Source organism: Oncorhynchus tshawytscha, linkage group LG02, assembly GCF_018296145.1.
Source record: "Oncorhynchus tshawytscha isolate Ot180627B linkage group LG02, Otsh_v2.0, whole genome shotgun sequence".
Lineage (NCBI taxonomy): Eukaryota > Metazoa > Chordata > Actinopteri > Salmoniformes > Salmonidae > Oncorhynchus > Oncorhynchus tshawytscha.
The window spans coordinates 20,885,901-20,902,375 of record NC_056430.1 but is presented as its reverse complement, the minus strand read 5'-3'; the positions used below and the strand labels follow the sequence as shown (position 1 = coordinate 20,902,375).

The 16,475-nt window shown below is 45.5% G+C and overlaps 1 protein-coding gene across 2 annotated transcripts in view; it reads left to right on the top strand.

Annotated features, from left to right (window-relative positions):
- Positions 1–8,807: 8,807 nt before the first annotated feature.
- Positions 8,808–16,475, top strand: part of LOC112219659 (extracellular sulfatase Sulf-2-like) — an 89,309-nt gene continuing 81,641 nt past the window's right edge. For both annotated transcript variants that reach the window (XM_042295076.1, XM_042295071.1), the window contains exon 1: positions 8,808–9,139. The gene's annotated coding sequence lies outside the window, so the exon portion shown is untranslated. The remainder of the gene's footprint in view (positions 9,140–16,475) is intronic.

Below are 16,475 nucleotides of genomic sequence, written 5' to 3'. Positions count from 1 at the left end.
AATTAAGGGGCCTAGACAGCTGCCCAGGGGAATTCCTGATTCTACCTGGATTATGTTGGAAAGGCTTCCATTAAAGAACACCCTCTGTGTTCTGTTAGACAGGTAACTCCTTTTCCACAATATAGCAGGGGGTGTAAAGCCATAACACATACAGTTTTCCTAACACATAATGTTTTCCTAAATTTTAGTAAGGGTTGGTAACAGGCTTATTGGTCAGCTATTTGAGCTAGTAGGCTTAGATTGAAGTTATGACAAATAGGGGTGGCAAAATCGTTGGCTATTATCCTCAGTAATTTTCCATTCAAGGTGTCAGACCCCAGTGGCTTGTCATTGTTGATAGACAACAACAAAAAAATTAACCTCTTCCACACTCACTTTACGGATTTCAAAACTACAATGCTTGTCTTTCATAATTTGATCAGTTATACTGGGATGTGTAGTGTTAGCATTTGTTGCTGGCATGTCATGCCTAAATTTGCTAATCTTGCTAATGAAAAAATCATTCATGTCACGCCTGCTCCCGCTTTCCCTCTCTAGGACTCGAGGGTGCCAGGCTGCCCTTCATTCCGCACACCTGTCACCATTATTACGTGCATCAGAGCTCGCTGGACTCACCTGGACTCCTTCACTTTGTTGATTGCCTTCACTATTTCTGTCTGTTCTTCCATTGGTTCCCTGTGTCAGCATTAATGTCATTATGTGTTCATGTCCAGATGCTGTTTCAGTGGGTTTTGTGATGAATTAGCCATCTGATTCAATGAATGATGGAGTTGAGTTTGCCTTTTTGCCCAAAATGTCATTTAAAGTGCTCCAAAGCGTTTTACTATCATTCTTTATATAATTTATCTTTGTTTCATAGTATAGTTTATTCTTGTTTTTATTCAGTTTAGTCACGTAATTTCCCAATATGCAATATGTTTGTCAATCAGTTGTGTAGCCAGACTTATTTGCCAGTCCTTTTGCCTCAACCATAACATTTTTTAATTCCTCATCAATCGATGGGGATTTAACAGTTTTTACAGTTATTTTCTTAATGGGTGCATGCTTATTAGTAACTGTAATAAGCAATTTCACAAATGTGTCAAGTGCAGCATTTGGTTGCTCCTCAATACACATCACAGACCAGCAAATATTTTGGGGGGGTGGCAGCTCGATGAAAGCTGGTCAATATTTAAATCACCCAGAAAATATTCCTCTCTGTTGATATCACATACATTTTCAAGCATTTCACACATGCTATCCAGACATTGACTGGTCTATAGCAGCTTCCCACAAGAATGGGCTTTATGTGAGGCAGATTAACCTGTAGCCATAATACTTCAACAGTATTTAACATGAGATCTTCTCTAAGCTTTACATGAATGTGGTTCTGGATATAAACAGCAACATCTTCACCATTGGCATTTCTGTCTTTTCTGTAGATGTTATAACCATGTAGGGCATCATGATACAGTAAGTCCCTTAGACTTAAAAATGGCAATGTGTGGGACACCCTGTGGGTGACAGGGGTATGTACAGTAGAGGAACTAATTAAAGTGAGACGTGTATCTCCCAGACAGGGAGATCACATCAGTGACTCAACCCACTCAGGTGACGCACCCCTCCCAGGGACGGTATGAAAGAGCCCCAGTAAGCCAGTGACTCAGCCCCTGTAATAGGGTTAGAGGCAGAGAATCCCAGTGGAAAGAGGGGATCCGGCCAGGCAGAGACAGCAAGGGCGGTTCGTTGCTCCAGAGCCTTTCTGTTCACCTTCCCACTCCTGGGCCAGACTACACTCAATCATATGACCCACTGAAGAGATGAGTCTTCAGTAAAGACTTAAAGGTTGAGACCGAGTTTGCGTCTGTTACATGGGTAGGCAGACTGTTCCATAAAAATTGAGCTCTATATGAGAAAGCGCTGCCTCCAGCAGTTTGCTTAGAAATTCTAGGGAAAATTAGGAGGCCTGCGTCTTGTGACTCCAAATCAGAGAGATAGGTAGGAGCAAGCCCATGTAATGCTTTGTAGGTTAGCAGTAAAACCTTGAAATCAGCCCTTGCCTTGACAGGAAGCCAGTGTAGGGAGGCTAGCACTGGATTAATATGATCAAATTTTTGGTTCTAGTCAGGATTCTAGCAGCCGTATTTAGCACTAACTGAAGTTTATTTAGTGCTTTATCCGGGTAGCCGGAAAGTAGAGCATTGCAGTAGTCTAACCTAGAAGTGACAAAAGCATGGATTAATTTTTCTGCATCATTTTTGGACAGAAAGTTTCTGATTTTTGCAATGTTACGTAGATGGAAAAAAGCTGTCCTTGAAATGGTCTTGATATGTTCTTCAAAAGAGAGATCAGGGTCCAGAGTAACGCTGAGGTCCTTCACAGTTTTATTTGAGACGACTGTACAACCATTAAGATTAATTGTCAGATTCAACAGAAGATATCTTTGTTTCTTGGGACCTAGAACAAGCATCTCTGTTTTGTCCAAGTTTAAAAGTAGAAAGTTTGCAGCCACCAACTTATGCCTGAAACACATGCTTCTAGCAAGGGCAATTTTGGGGCTTCACCATGTTTCATTGAAATATACAGCTGTGTGTCATCCGCATAGCAGTGAAAGTTAACATAATGTTTTCGAATGACATCCCCAAGAGGTAAAATATATAGTGAAAACAATAGTGGTCCTAAAACGGAACCTTGAGGAACACCGAAATGTACAGTTGATTTGTCAGAGGACAAACCATTCACAGAGACAAACTGATATCTTTCTAACAGATAAGATCTAAACCAGGCCAGAACTTGTCCGTGTAGACCAATTTGGGTTTCCAATCTCCCCAAAAGAATGTGGTGAATGATGGTATCAAAAGCAGCACTAAGGTCTAGGAGCACGAGGACAGATGCAGAGCCTCGGTCTGATGCCATTAAAAGGTAATTTACCACTTTCACAAGTGCAGTCTCAGTGCTATGATGGGGTCGAAAACCAGACTGAAGCATTTCGTATACATGGTTTGTCTTCAGGAAGGCAGTGAGTTGCTGCGCAACAGCCTTTTCTAAACTTTGAGAGGAATGGAAGATTCGATATAGGCCGATCGTTTTTTATATTTTCTGGGTCAAGGTTTGGCTTTTTCAAGAGAGGCTTTATTACTGCCACTTTTAGTGAGTTTGGTACACATCCGGTGGATAGAGAGCCGTTTAATATGTTCAACATAGGAGGGCCAAGCACAGGAAGCAGCTCTTTCAGTAGTTTAGTTGGAATAGGGTCCAGTATGCAGCTTGAAAGTTTAGAGGCCATGATTATTTTCATCATTGTGTCAAGAGATATAGTACTAAAACACTCTCTCTTGATCCTAGGTCCTGGCAGAGTTGTGCAGACTCAGGACAACTGAGCTTTGAAGGAATACGCAGATTTAAAGAGGAGTCCGTAATTTGCTTTCTAATAATCATGATCTTTTCCTCAAAGAAGTTCATGAATTTATCACTACTGAAGTGAAAGCCATCCTCTCTTGGGGAATGTTGCTTTTTAGTTGACTTTGTGACAGTATCAAAAAGGAATTTCGGATTGTTCTTATTTTCCTCAATTAAGTTAGAAAAATAGGATGATCGAGCAGCAGTAAGGGCTCTTCGGTACTGCACGGTACTGTCTTTCCAAGCTAGTCGGTTTGGTCTACCGCCTTAACGTCGGTAGCCCTGCCCCCTGGTAGACAGTGTATGATCGCTGGATAATTCATTTTAAGTCTAAGACTGCGGGTAATGGAGTCGCCAATGACTAGAGTTTTCAATTTGTCAGAGCTAATGGTGTCCGACTCGCTGCTTAATGGGGAAAACCGGTTGAAAGTTTCTGTCGGCTGAATGAGCGACACCGGTTGAGTATTCCTACAGCATTTCCTTCCAGAACCGTGAGAAAGTTGTCCGGCTGCGGGGACCATGCGAGGGGATTTATACTAACGTTACTATCTGTACTTACTGGTGGCACAGACGCTGTTTCATCCTTTCCTACACTGAAATTACCCTTGCCTAACGATTGCGTCTGAAGCTGGGCCTGTAGCACAGCTATCCTCGCCGTAAGGCGATCGTTTTCCTGTATATTATGAGAACAGCGACTGCAATTAGAAGGCATCATGTTAATGTTACTACTTAGCTTCGGCTGTTGGAGGTCCTGACGAACCATGTCCAGATAAAGCGTCCGGAGTGAAAAAGTTGAGGGAAAAAACAAAAATATAAACGGTAATTAAAAAGTAAAAAACGCAAAGTTGTCAGGTAGCAAAATAGGTTGGCAACAAAATGCACAGCAACACGTAAACAAGTCTGCAAGTTGTGACCTAAACATGTTTGTGAATGGCTGTATGTACAGGAACTTTCCATTTACAGAACAACTTGACACATCCCGTAATGAACTCGCCTGTTTAAAAACTGATTACATGAGTATTTATATTGAAGACAATGGGGTTCCTTGTTAGACAAACCTACAGGCACCACCCGCTTAGTATGTGTAGCAGATATTACAGAAAATGTGGTATATTATATATGCAAATGGTAAGACGTCAAAGGGGTTTAGTTAATTAGCAAGAGATGTGTGCATGGCTTTCCCCACAGAAGCTTCTTTTACTCTGGAGTGCATGTCTCTGCAGGGGGCCCCACTTTGATCTGTAGATCCCACGGTCTGAAGGAACACTGCTCCTACCAGCAGCACTGACCGACAGATGGAAGTGAGGAGGATACGGTGTACAGGAATGGTGTTTGTTCTGATGTATCCTCCTGTACTGATTAATGTGCAGCAGCTTTGTAATGAGAGGATACTGTGTTACGCCACTGATGAATAAAATGTGATCCTTCTTCAAGGTAATCTTCCGCTTCTCAGATTTCCAAAACCGACCTCTCACATTGTCATTTTAGGAACTGTTGATGATACTGATGTGGACACATGGTCGCCATGCTCCAGACTGCGCTAACGCTTCCTCCTGTTGACATGGTAGTCCAGACATAAGATGGAGGAGGGGACATTGGTGAGGACCTCCCTCTTTCTCTTCTCTTCTTTTCTGTCTGTCTGTCTGTCTGTCTGTATATCTCTGTCTGTCTGTCCCATTGTTTCCTTTCTCCCATATTGAAGATCATGTATATATGGAGAGGTGGGCGCTCATTAATTAATTATTACAGTACTGTGGGGCATAGAGCCAATTGCTTGAAAGAAATGGTTGTTCATAAACTATTTATGGTCATAATGGGAGATTGTGATGTGAGGACAAATAAATAAGGTGAGAATACATTAGACATGACAAGATGATGAGTGATATTCATCATCACTGGGGCCCTAATGACCCTTGGATGTTCGGCTAAATAATTTGCCTTGCATTCAGATGGCATCCATGGAAAATGGGTGTACTACTAATATATTGCGTGCCCAACAGCTAAATGTGTCCATTAGCATAAGTCCCCCATACACACTGGTGAATATGTACCAAATGGTACCCTGGACGCTAGTCCAAGTGGCTGTGTGTTGTGTGTTCAGAATACTGTAGCACTTTCAGTAATGGCCACAGGGTGATATAGTGTGATTTATATGCAGGGCCATGAGTCAGACCAGTGGAGTATGGTGATGGGCCAATAGTGGGTTAAAGCCAAATGCCTAGAGATTACTATTGGCTATATGCATACTAGGAGTAGCCTATAAGCTATGTTGAGGGTTCTGCAACGCTGTACTCATCCCCAATGTCATTCAAGCCTCTGTGGCTGAGTCTCCACATTCAGAGCACCTCCATTCACATCCTCTGTGATGGCTCACTCTCTCCCTGAGTAGTCATGGTGATCAAGGGGTGTCTCAATGCTAGGGCGTGCTGATGGATAGACACCCGTATTCAGCCATGGATTTCTCTTTTTGAAGAGGGTGGGAGGAGTGGAGGGCTGGGGGAGGACTGGAAGAGGGGCTCAGCTCACCCTTGAACCAAAAAAACTGAGAGAATAGAAAGAGGAGTGCTTTCAGAGATAGAGAGGGGTCAGTCTCATTTGCACAAAGTCCTCCCGCTTCACAAACACAGCTGACACGGGATATTTTTATCAGTGAGCCGCGCACTGTGCAAAATAACATATTCATTTGTAACTGGGACTGCGAGCCAAGGACAATACCCTAGCAGGGCGCAACATAGATGTCTGTTTGGAGTATTAGAGGAAAGATCATTCTTTCTTATTTATTTGCTGGCCCAACAACCTCACCCAAAGGGGCTAACATGGCTCTCAGCTTGAAGCCCACTGAAGCACAAAATGTAAGGCAAAACAACAAGTTTCCCAAGGTTACTGCATCCAGCTTGGGCTCTCTGTGGAGTTCAAGGCTGGACTCTTTCCTGCCTGTAGCTGCACAGTTTTCTAATGTACTTAGAAACTTTGATGTACATAGCATATTGTACACTTTTGTAATACTAAATCTAAATATCTCTATACTGATCATCTACTCTAGATGAATAGTCGTCCAAATATCACTGAATCAATTTCCACTTATTAATAGTTAATTAGCTTGTTAATAAAACAGCATCATTATCCACAGTGTTAGTGTATAAAAAAAAAATCTGAATCAGCAATCATGGTAGATGAGAGAAGAGCACCCATCAGGTCATTAAACCTGCAGGGTTAGACTGACTTTATGACATAACCTTCCACAGTATGTCTGCTACTTATCTAATTCATCTATTGTCAATATGTCAGCCATTTTCAACCCAAACTAATAATTATCTTATAGATCTTCCCAGAAATCTGAGGCAATAGCAGTATCTAAAAATTGATTTTTGAAATAACAAACTTCAATCTCTCACCTATCAGTCACCATAAAACCTAAACGAGGAACGTAGATGACAAACGGGTAGTAGGATGTCAGAGTGAGGATGAGATTAGGTGGTAATACAGTCAGACGTCAGTGCCACGATGACACAGCTGAAGTGTATGAATAAATCATATCATAAAGTGGTGTCATGGGCTCATGTGTTGGCATGTCATCTCTGCTCAGGAAAAACACGTTTGTCTCGGGGAACTCATCCTAATCCAGCTTCTTTTATGTTCACTGGATCACTGGAATGTGGTTTATATTAGGAGCTTGACTTGGGTCAGAAATACACTCAGAGATAAGATCATTTTATAACAGTATGTGTTGTTATGAGTCGTGTCAAACTTTACTAAGTCAATCAGACAATAGCTTCAGACTGTTCTTGGGGACAGACAATGTTCAGGGGGATTGTGACTAGGCTGATCATTTACCAACAATGTAAAACTCAGTATTTCAAGGTTCTTCTGTGCTGTAAGGAAGGTCATCACATAGAAGTATAACATGTTTTCGAGGCAGCATGATATTATCTTTGCAGCAAGGGAATATGCTTGCCTGACAAACTGACAGATAGATGAAATATTGCAGGCGTTACAATTGAATCGATTGTGAGTGGCTCAAAATTAATCTCCCTCTCTGATTTCCATGAGCAGTATAGAAATAAAGAACTAGATAAGGGAGTTATTGATTGGATGGGTGAGAGGAGAGGAAGAGGGGGGAGTGCAAAAGAAGGAGAGGTAGAGAAGGGTTTCCATCTATAATCTGTGGTGCTGCAGATGCATCTAAATAACCTGCAGAAAATAATAAACAGAAGCATTAATCACCAGGGAGACCAGAAGACAGTGATGGATTCCTCCTCCAGCCCCATCTCATCCCTTCCTGAGGAGAGATGGGAAGTGACACTGGCACTTATGAGAAATACTTGCTGCTGCATCGAACACATACAAACAAATGCAGGTTGGTGTTTTTTGTCATGAATCTTGTTCTGGAGGCAGCTTTGCAGAGTGGTCACTAGCTGGCACAGCTACAAAGTAATAACATCTGATTTTAAACTTAACCTTAACCCTAAACCACACTGCTAACACTAATGACTAACCCGAACCTTAAATGAAGACCAAAAAGCTATTTTCATGATTTGCTGTTTTTGTTTTTTGTGAATTTTTACAATATAGCCAATTTGGACTTTGCCGTTAGTGATTGCTCAGTTCTGCCTCCAGGACAAGACTAATGACAATAAATGTCAACCTGCTATACAAACAAGAAAATGAAAGCATTGGCTACATTACGATGGAGATACTGTATTTAGGGATGTGTATGGGAAATTGTGCTCTGTTTTACTCTGACAGTGTTTTTGTGCTTATTTGTGGAAGTGTGTGCATGTGCATGTGTGTATGTATTCATGTGTGTATGGTGTGTGGGCGTGGTGTTGGGTGGGTGTGCATGTGTTTGTACTTGAATGCATATTCCTCTCTTCAGGTTGTTGGTGCTGTTCCTCTAAACGGGCATGGCCATGCCAGCGAGCCTATTAGAGGTGCCAGGCTAATACATATAGTATGTATGCCAAACTCTCCCTCTCCCTCTCCTCTCCTCTCCCACCCTCCAGCATTAAGATTGATCCCTGGTTCCCTCCCCTTCCTTTCTCTCTCTCTTCTCCCTGGCCCTGCCTTTATGAGTCTGTGAATAGGTAAAGCGAAAAGGCTCCAACAGATGGCTAGATCTGCCCTGATTCACTCACACACACCACAGCCACATGAATGAGAGAAAGAGAGAGAAAGAGACAGGGAGAAAATTAGGGTGAAATTGACAAGTATAAAGAGATATGAAGAAAAGAGTGGGAGAAAAAGAGAAGGGGATAGAGAAAGAGGGGGAGACCGTGAGGACCACGAGGAGAAAGAGAGATGGAGAAACAGAGGGAGTTTCAGTGTGCTGGAGAAAAAGAGAGCTAGAGCATTTCAGGCGTGTGTGTGAGTGAATGTTAAAGAGTGCAAGATAATTATGTGATAGAGAGGGAAAGGGAGACAGAGACGCTGTGAAAAGGGGAGTGAGGAAAAAATGAATTGCAGATTGAGGGACCTTCTCTCCTTCTCCCTCCCTCTTTTATCTATCTCGTCTGAAACCACGCCTCCCTCCTTTCACTTGTGTGTGCATCTATAACAGTAGGCTTTCAACGTCGGGCTATGTGGGGCTTAGACTCTCAGACTGCCAGCAGAGCGGACACTAGGGCACAGGACAGGAGTTTGTCCAGGACTGGTCAGAGCAGGTGTGTGTGTGAACCGACGGACGGAGCTTTGTGTGTATCCTACGTGTGTCGGCTCACTCGCTCCAACCAGGGACATCGCTGCTGAGGAACACAGCTGGGAGGTATAGTACTGTAGCTTTGCTCTACTTTACACTTCACTGCTCTTCTCTATTGGACTCGCCTCCATGAGGTTTACTGTCACCACCACCATCATCACCATCATCTCCTCTGCTTATTGGAGGAGGACGGAATACTCACGAGCAGGTGGCACTGAACTCCTTCACAAAGTATCTGACTTTGCATTGGGCTGTTGTGGAATTTGAGCCAGGAGAGATTGACATGCATATTATTATTGTTAGATCTCTGTGGACATTTAATGGCCAGCCGTGCTGCCCTGTTCTGGGCCAATTGCAATTTTCCTAAGCCCCTCTTTGTGGCACCTGACCACACAACGGGACAGTAGTCCAGGTGCAACAGAACTAGGGCCTGTTAAGAAAGCAGAACAACGCTTTATTATGAACAGACCTCTCCCCATCTTAGCTCCTGTTGTATCAATATGTTTTGGCCATGACAGTTTACAATTCAAGGGTCTCCTCAACTTGCTCAATTTCCATGTTATTAATTATATGATTTAGTTGAGGTTTAGGGTTTAGTGAAATATTTGTCCCAAATACGATGTTTTTAGTATTAGAAATATAAGGACTAACTTGTTTCTTGCCACCCATTCTGAAACTGACTGCAGCTCTTTGTTAAGTGTTGCAGTGATTTCACTTGCTGTGGTAGCTGACGTGTGTAGTGTTGATCCATCAGCATACATAGACACACTGGCTTTACTCAGAGCCAGCGGCAGGTCATTAGTAAAGATTTTTAAAAGTAATAAACCTAGACAGCTGCCCTGCGGAATGCTTGACTACCTGGATTATGTTGGAGAGAAGTCCATTTAATAACACCCTCTGTGGTCTGTTAGACAGGTAACTCTTGATCCACAATATAGCTGTGGGTGTAAAGCCATAACACATGCAGTACCAGTCAAAAGTTTGGACACACCTACTCATTCCAAGGGTTTTCTTTATTTTACTATTTCCTACATTGTAGAATAATAGTGAAGACATCAAAACTATGAAATAACACATATGGAATCATGTAGAAACTAAAACAGTGTTAAACAAATCAAAATATGTTTTAAATTTGAGATTCTTCAAAGTAGCAACCCTTTGCTTTGATGACAGCTTTGCACACTCTTGGCATTCTCCCAACCAGCTTCATGAGGTAGTTACCTGGAATGCATTTCAATTAACAGGTGTGCCTTGTTAAAAGTTAATTTGTGGAATTTCTGTCCTTCTTAATGCGTTTGAGTTGTGTTGTGACAAGGTAGGGGTGGTAAACAGAAGATAGCCCTATTTGGTAAAAGACCAAGCCAATATTCTTGCAAGAACAACTCAAATAAACAAAGAGAAACGACAGTCCATGATTACTTTAAGACATGAAGGTCAGTTAATACGGAAAATGTCAAGAACGTTGAAAGCTTCTTCAAGTGCAGTCGCTAAAACTACCAAGCGCTATTTTGAAACTGGCTCTCTTGAGGAACACCACAGGAAAGGACCGCCACCCAGAGTTACCTCTGCTGCAGAGAATAAGTTCATTAGAGTTACCAGCCTCAGAAATTACAGCCCAAATAGATGCTTCACAGAGTTCAAGTAACAGAAATCTCAACATCAACTGTTCAGAGGAGACTGTGTGAATCAGGCCTCCATGGGCGAATTTCTGCAAAGAAACCACCACTAAAGGACACCATTAAGAAGAAGAGACTTGCTTATGCCAAGAAACATGAGCAATGGACAAGTGGAAATCCAAATTTGAGATTTTGGGTTCCAACCACCATGTATTGGTGAGATGCAGAGTAGGTGAACGGATTTATGGTTCCCACCGTGAAGCATGGAGGAGGAGGTGTGATTGTGTGGGGGTGCTTTGCTGGTGACACTGTAGGTGATGTATTTAGAATTCACACTTAATCAGCATGGCTACCACAACATTCTGCAGCGATACGCCATCCCATCTGGTTTGCGCCTTGTGGGACTATCATTTGTTTTTCAACAGAACAATGACCCAACACACCTCCAGGCTGTGTAAGGGCTATTTGACCAAGAAGGAGAGTGATGGAGTGCTGGATCAGATTAACTGTTCTCCACAATCACCCAACCTCAACCCAATTGAGATGGTTTGCGATGAGTTGGACTGCAGAGTAAAGGATAAGCAGCCAACAAGTGCTCAGCATATGTGGGAACTCTTTCAAGCTGGTTGAGAGAATGCCAAGAGTGTGCAAAGCTGTCATCAAGGCAAAGGGTGGCTACTTTGAAGAATCTCAAATATGAAATACATTTTAATTTGATGAACACTTTTTTGGTTACTATATGATTCCATATGTGTTATTTCATCGTTTTGATGTCTTCACTATTAAAACCATGTAGAAAAAGGTAAAAAATAAAGAAAAACTTGAACTTGAATGAGGTGTTTCCAAACTTTTGACTGGTACTGTACGTTTTTTCCAGCAGCAGATTAGTATCGATAATGTCAAAAGCTGCACTTAAGTTTAACAAAACAGCTCTCACAATCTTTGTATTATAAATTTCTCTCAGCCAATCATCAGTCATTTGTGTAAGTGCTTTACACATTGAATGCCCTTCCCTATAAGCGTGCTGAAAATCTGTTGTTAATTTGTTTACAGTGAAATTGCATTGTACATGGTCAAACACATTTTTTTATCCAAAAGTTTACTAAGGGTTGGTAACAGGCTTATTGGTCGGCTGTTTGAGCCAGTAATGGGTGCTTTGCTATTCTTGGGTAGCGGAATGACTTTGCTTCCCTCCAGGCCTGAGGACACACACTTTTCTGTACACTTAGATTGAAGAGATGGCAAATAGGAGTGACAATATCGTCCGCTATCATCCTCAGTAATTTTCCATCCAAATGTTCAGATTCAGGTGGCTGGTCATTGTTGATAGACACCAATAATTGTTTCACCTCTTCCACATTCACTTTACAGAATTCAAAATGACAACGTTTGTCTTTCATAATTTGGTCAGTTATGCATGGATGTGTTGGTTCAGAATTTGTTGTTGGCATGTCATGCTGTTGGCATGCCTAAGTTTGCTAATCTTTAAATGAAAAAAATAATGAAAGTAGTTTTGTGATGCCATCTGATTCAATGAATGAAGGAGCTGAGTTTTGCCTTTTGCCCAAAATGTAATTTAACTTGCTCCAAAGCTTTTTTACCATCATTCTTTAAATAATGTATCTTTGTTTCACAGTACAGTTTCTTCTTTTTGTTAAGTTGAGTAACATGATTTCTCAATTTGCAGAACATTTGACAATCGGCTGTGCAGCCAGACTTGTTTGTCATTCATCTTGTTCATCAATCCATGGGGATTTAACAGTTTTTACAGTTATTTTCTTAATAGTGCTTGCTTATCGGTAACTGGAATAAGCTATTTCACAAATGTGTCAAGTGCAGTGTCTGGTTGCTCCTCATTACACATCACAGACCAGCAAATATTATTTACATCTTCAACATAAGAATCATTGGCACAAACCCATCGTTTCTGGACCAGACAGGACTGGCAAAAAGTCCTCTTCACTGACGAGTCGCGGTTTTGTCTCACCAGGGGTGATGGTTGGATTCGAGTTTATCGTAGGAATGAGGAATTTAAGGAATGAGCGTTACAACCAGGCCTGTACTCTGGAGCAGGATCGATTTGGAGGTGGAGGGTCCGTTGTGGTCTGGGGCGGTGTGTCACAGCATCATCGGACTGAGCTTGTTGTCATTGCAGGCAATCTCAACTCTGTGTGTTACAGGGAAGATATCCTCGTTCCTCATGTGGTACCCTTCCTGCAGGATCATTCTGACATGACCCTCCAGCATGACAATGCCACCAGCCATACTGCTCATTCAGTGCGTGATTTCCTACAAGACAGGAATGTCTGTGTTCTGCCATGGCCAACGAAAAGCCCGGATCTCAATCCCACTGAGCACGTCTGGGCCCTGTTGGATCGGAGGGTGAGGGCTAGGGCCATTCCCCCCCAGAAATGTCTGTGAACTTGCAGGTGCCTTGGTGGAGGTGTGGGGTAACAGCTCACAGCATAAAAATCTGGTGCAGTCCATGAGGAGGAGATGCACTGCTGTACTTAATGCAGCTGGTGGCCACACCAGATACTGACTGTTCATTTTTATTTTGACCCCCCCTTTGTTCAGGGAGATATTATTCCATTTATGTTAGTCACATGTCTGTGGAACTTGTTCAGTTTATGTCTCAGATGTTGAATCTTGTTATGTTCATACAAATATTTACACATGTTAAGTTAAATAAATGCAGTTGACAGTAAGAGGACGTTTATTTTTTGCTGAGTTTATATTAGGCCCAGTGTAACGAATCTCGTCTGAGGAAGAGTAAGAAGGATCGGACCAATATGCAGCGTGGTAAATGTCTGTCATAATTTATTGACTGAACGCACAAAACAAAATAACAAAGTGAAATGGAAGAAACGAAACAGTTCTGTAAGGTGACATACACTAAACAGAAAACAACCACCCACAAACAAGAGTGGGAAAATAGGCTACCTAAGTATGGTTCTCAATCAGAGACAACGATTGACAGCTGCCTCTGATTGGGAACCATACCAGGCCAAACACATAGAAATACCAAACATGGAACAAAAACATTGAATGCCCACCCCAACTCACGCCCTGACCAACCTAAAATAGAAACATACAAAAGGAACTAAGGTCAGGACGTGACAGTACCCCCCCCCCCTAAAAGGTGTCGGACTCCGGCCGCAAAACCTAACCCCACAGGGGAGGGTCTGGGTGGGCATCTGTCCGCGGTGGCGGCTCTGGCGCGGAACGTGGACCCCACTCCACCATAGTCTTGGCCCACTTAAGTGGCACCTTTGGAGCCGACCTCGGACTCGGGACCCTTACAGCGGGCTGCGAATAGACGGGAGATTCCGGCAACGCCAGACAGGCGGGAGGCTCCGGCAGCGCCGGCGTGAAGGGCGACTCCAGCAGCGCCGGAGTGAAGGGGGACTCCTGCAGCGCCGGGGTGAAGGGGGACTCCTGCAGCGCCGGGGTGAAGGGTGACTCCTGCAGCGCCGGAGTGAAGGGGGACTCCTGCAGCGCCGGGGTGAAGGGTGACTCCTGCAGCGCCGGGGTGAAGGGTGACTCCTGCAGCGCCGGGGTGAAGGGCAATTCTGGCGGTGCCGGAGTGAAGGGCACCTCTGGCAGCTCCTGACTGACGGGCGGCTCTGGCAGCTCCTGACTGACGGGCGACTCTGGCAGCGCTGGACAGGAGGGAGACTCTGGCAGCGCTGGACAGGAGGGAGACTCTGGCAGTGCTGGACAGGAGGGAGACCCTGGAAGCGCTGGACAGGAGAGAGCACCTGGAGGGAGGAGACGGAGAGACAGCCTGGTGCGTGGGGTTGCCACAGGAGGCCTGGTGCGTGGAGGAGGCACCGGATGGACCGGACCATGGAGGCGCACTGGAGGTCTCGAGCACCGAACCTGCACAACCTGTCCTGGGTGGATACTCCCCGTAGCCCGGCAGGTGCGGCTGCGTGGAACAGACTGCACTGGGCTGTGCTGGCGAACCGGGGACACCGTGCGTAGGGCTGGTGCCATATACCCCGGGCCGAGGAGACGCACTGGAGACCAAATGTGCTGAGCCGGCCTCATTTCTCCTGGCTCGATGCCCACTCTAGCCCGGCCGATATGAGGCGCTGCGATGTAGCGCATCGGGCTATGCCTGCGCACTGGGGACACCGTGCGCCTCACGGCATAACACGGTGCCTGCCCGGTCCACCTCTCACCACGGTAAGCACGGGGAGTTGGCTCAGGTCTCCTACCTGACTTAGCCACACTCCCCGTGTGCCCCTCCCCAAGAAAGTTTTGGGGCTGCCTCTCATCCCTGTTGCGCTGCCGTGCTAACTCCTCATAATGCCGCCGCTCGGCTTTGGCTGCCTCCAGCTCTTCCCGGGGCGGCGATATTCCCCAGCCTGCGCCCAGGGTCCCCTACCGTCCAAAATCTCCTCCCATGTCCAGGAGTACAGAACCCTCTGCTCCTGGTTACCACGCTGCCTGGTCCAGTTGTGGTGGGTGGTTCTGTAACGAATCTCCTCTTCGTCTGAGGAAGAGTAAGAAGGATCGGACCAATATGCAGCGTGGTAAATGTCTGTCATAATTTATTGACTGAACGCACAAAACAAAATAACAAAGTGAAATGGAAGAAACGAAACAGTTCTGTAAGGTGACATACACTAAACAGAAAACAACCACCCACAAACAAGAGTGGGAAAATAGGCTACCTAAGTATGGTTCTCAATCAGAGACAACGATTGACAGCTGCCTCTGATTGGGAACCATACCAGGCCAAACACATAGAAATACCAAACATGGAACAAAAACATTGAATGCCCACCCCAACTCACGCCCTGACCAACCTAAAATAGAAACATACAAAAGGAACTAAGGTCAGGACGTGACAGTACCCCCCTAAAAGGTGTCGGACTCCGGCCGCAAACCTAACCCCACAGGGGAGGGTCTGGGTGGGCATCTGTCCGCGGTGGCGGCTCTGGCGCGGAACGTGGACCCCACTCCACCATAGTCTTGGCCCACTTAAGTGGCACCTTTGGAGCCGACCTCGGACTCGGGACCCTTACAGCGGGCTGCGAATAGACGGGAGATTCCGGCAACGCCAGACAGGCGGGAGGCTCCGGCAGCGCCGGCGTGAAGGGCGACTCCAGCAGCGCCGGAGTGAAGGGGGACTCCTGCAGCGCCGGGGTGAAGGGGGACTCCTGCAGCGCCGGGGTGAAGGGTGACTCCTGCAGCGCCGGAGTGAAGGGGGACTCCTGCAGCGCCGGGGTGAAGGGTGACTCCTGCAGCGCCGGGGTGAAGGGTGACTCCTGCAGCGCCGGGGTGAAGGGGCAATTCTGGCGGTGCCGGAGTGAAGGGCACCTCTGGCAGCTCCTGACTGACGGGCGGCTCTGGCAGCTCCTGACTGACGGGCGACTCTGGCAGCGCTGGACAGGAGGGAGACTCTGGCAGCGCTGGACAGGAGGGAGACTCTGGCAGTGCTGGACAGGAGGGAGACCCTGGAAGCGCTGGACAGGAGAGAGCACCTGGAGGGAGGAGACGGAGAGACAGCCTGGTGCGTGGGGTTGCCACAGGAGGCCTGGTGCGTGGAGGAGGCACCGGATGGACCGGACCATGGAGGCGCACTGGAGGTCTCGAGCACCGAACCTGCACAACCTGTCCTGGGTGGATACTCCCCGTAGCCCGGCAGGTGCGGCTGCGTGGAACAGACTGCACTGGGCTGTGCTGGCGAACCGGGGACACCGTGCGTAGGGCTGGTGCCATATACCCCGGGCCGAGGAGACGCACTGGAGACCAAATGTGCTGAGCCGGCCTCA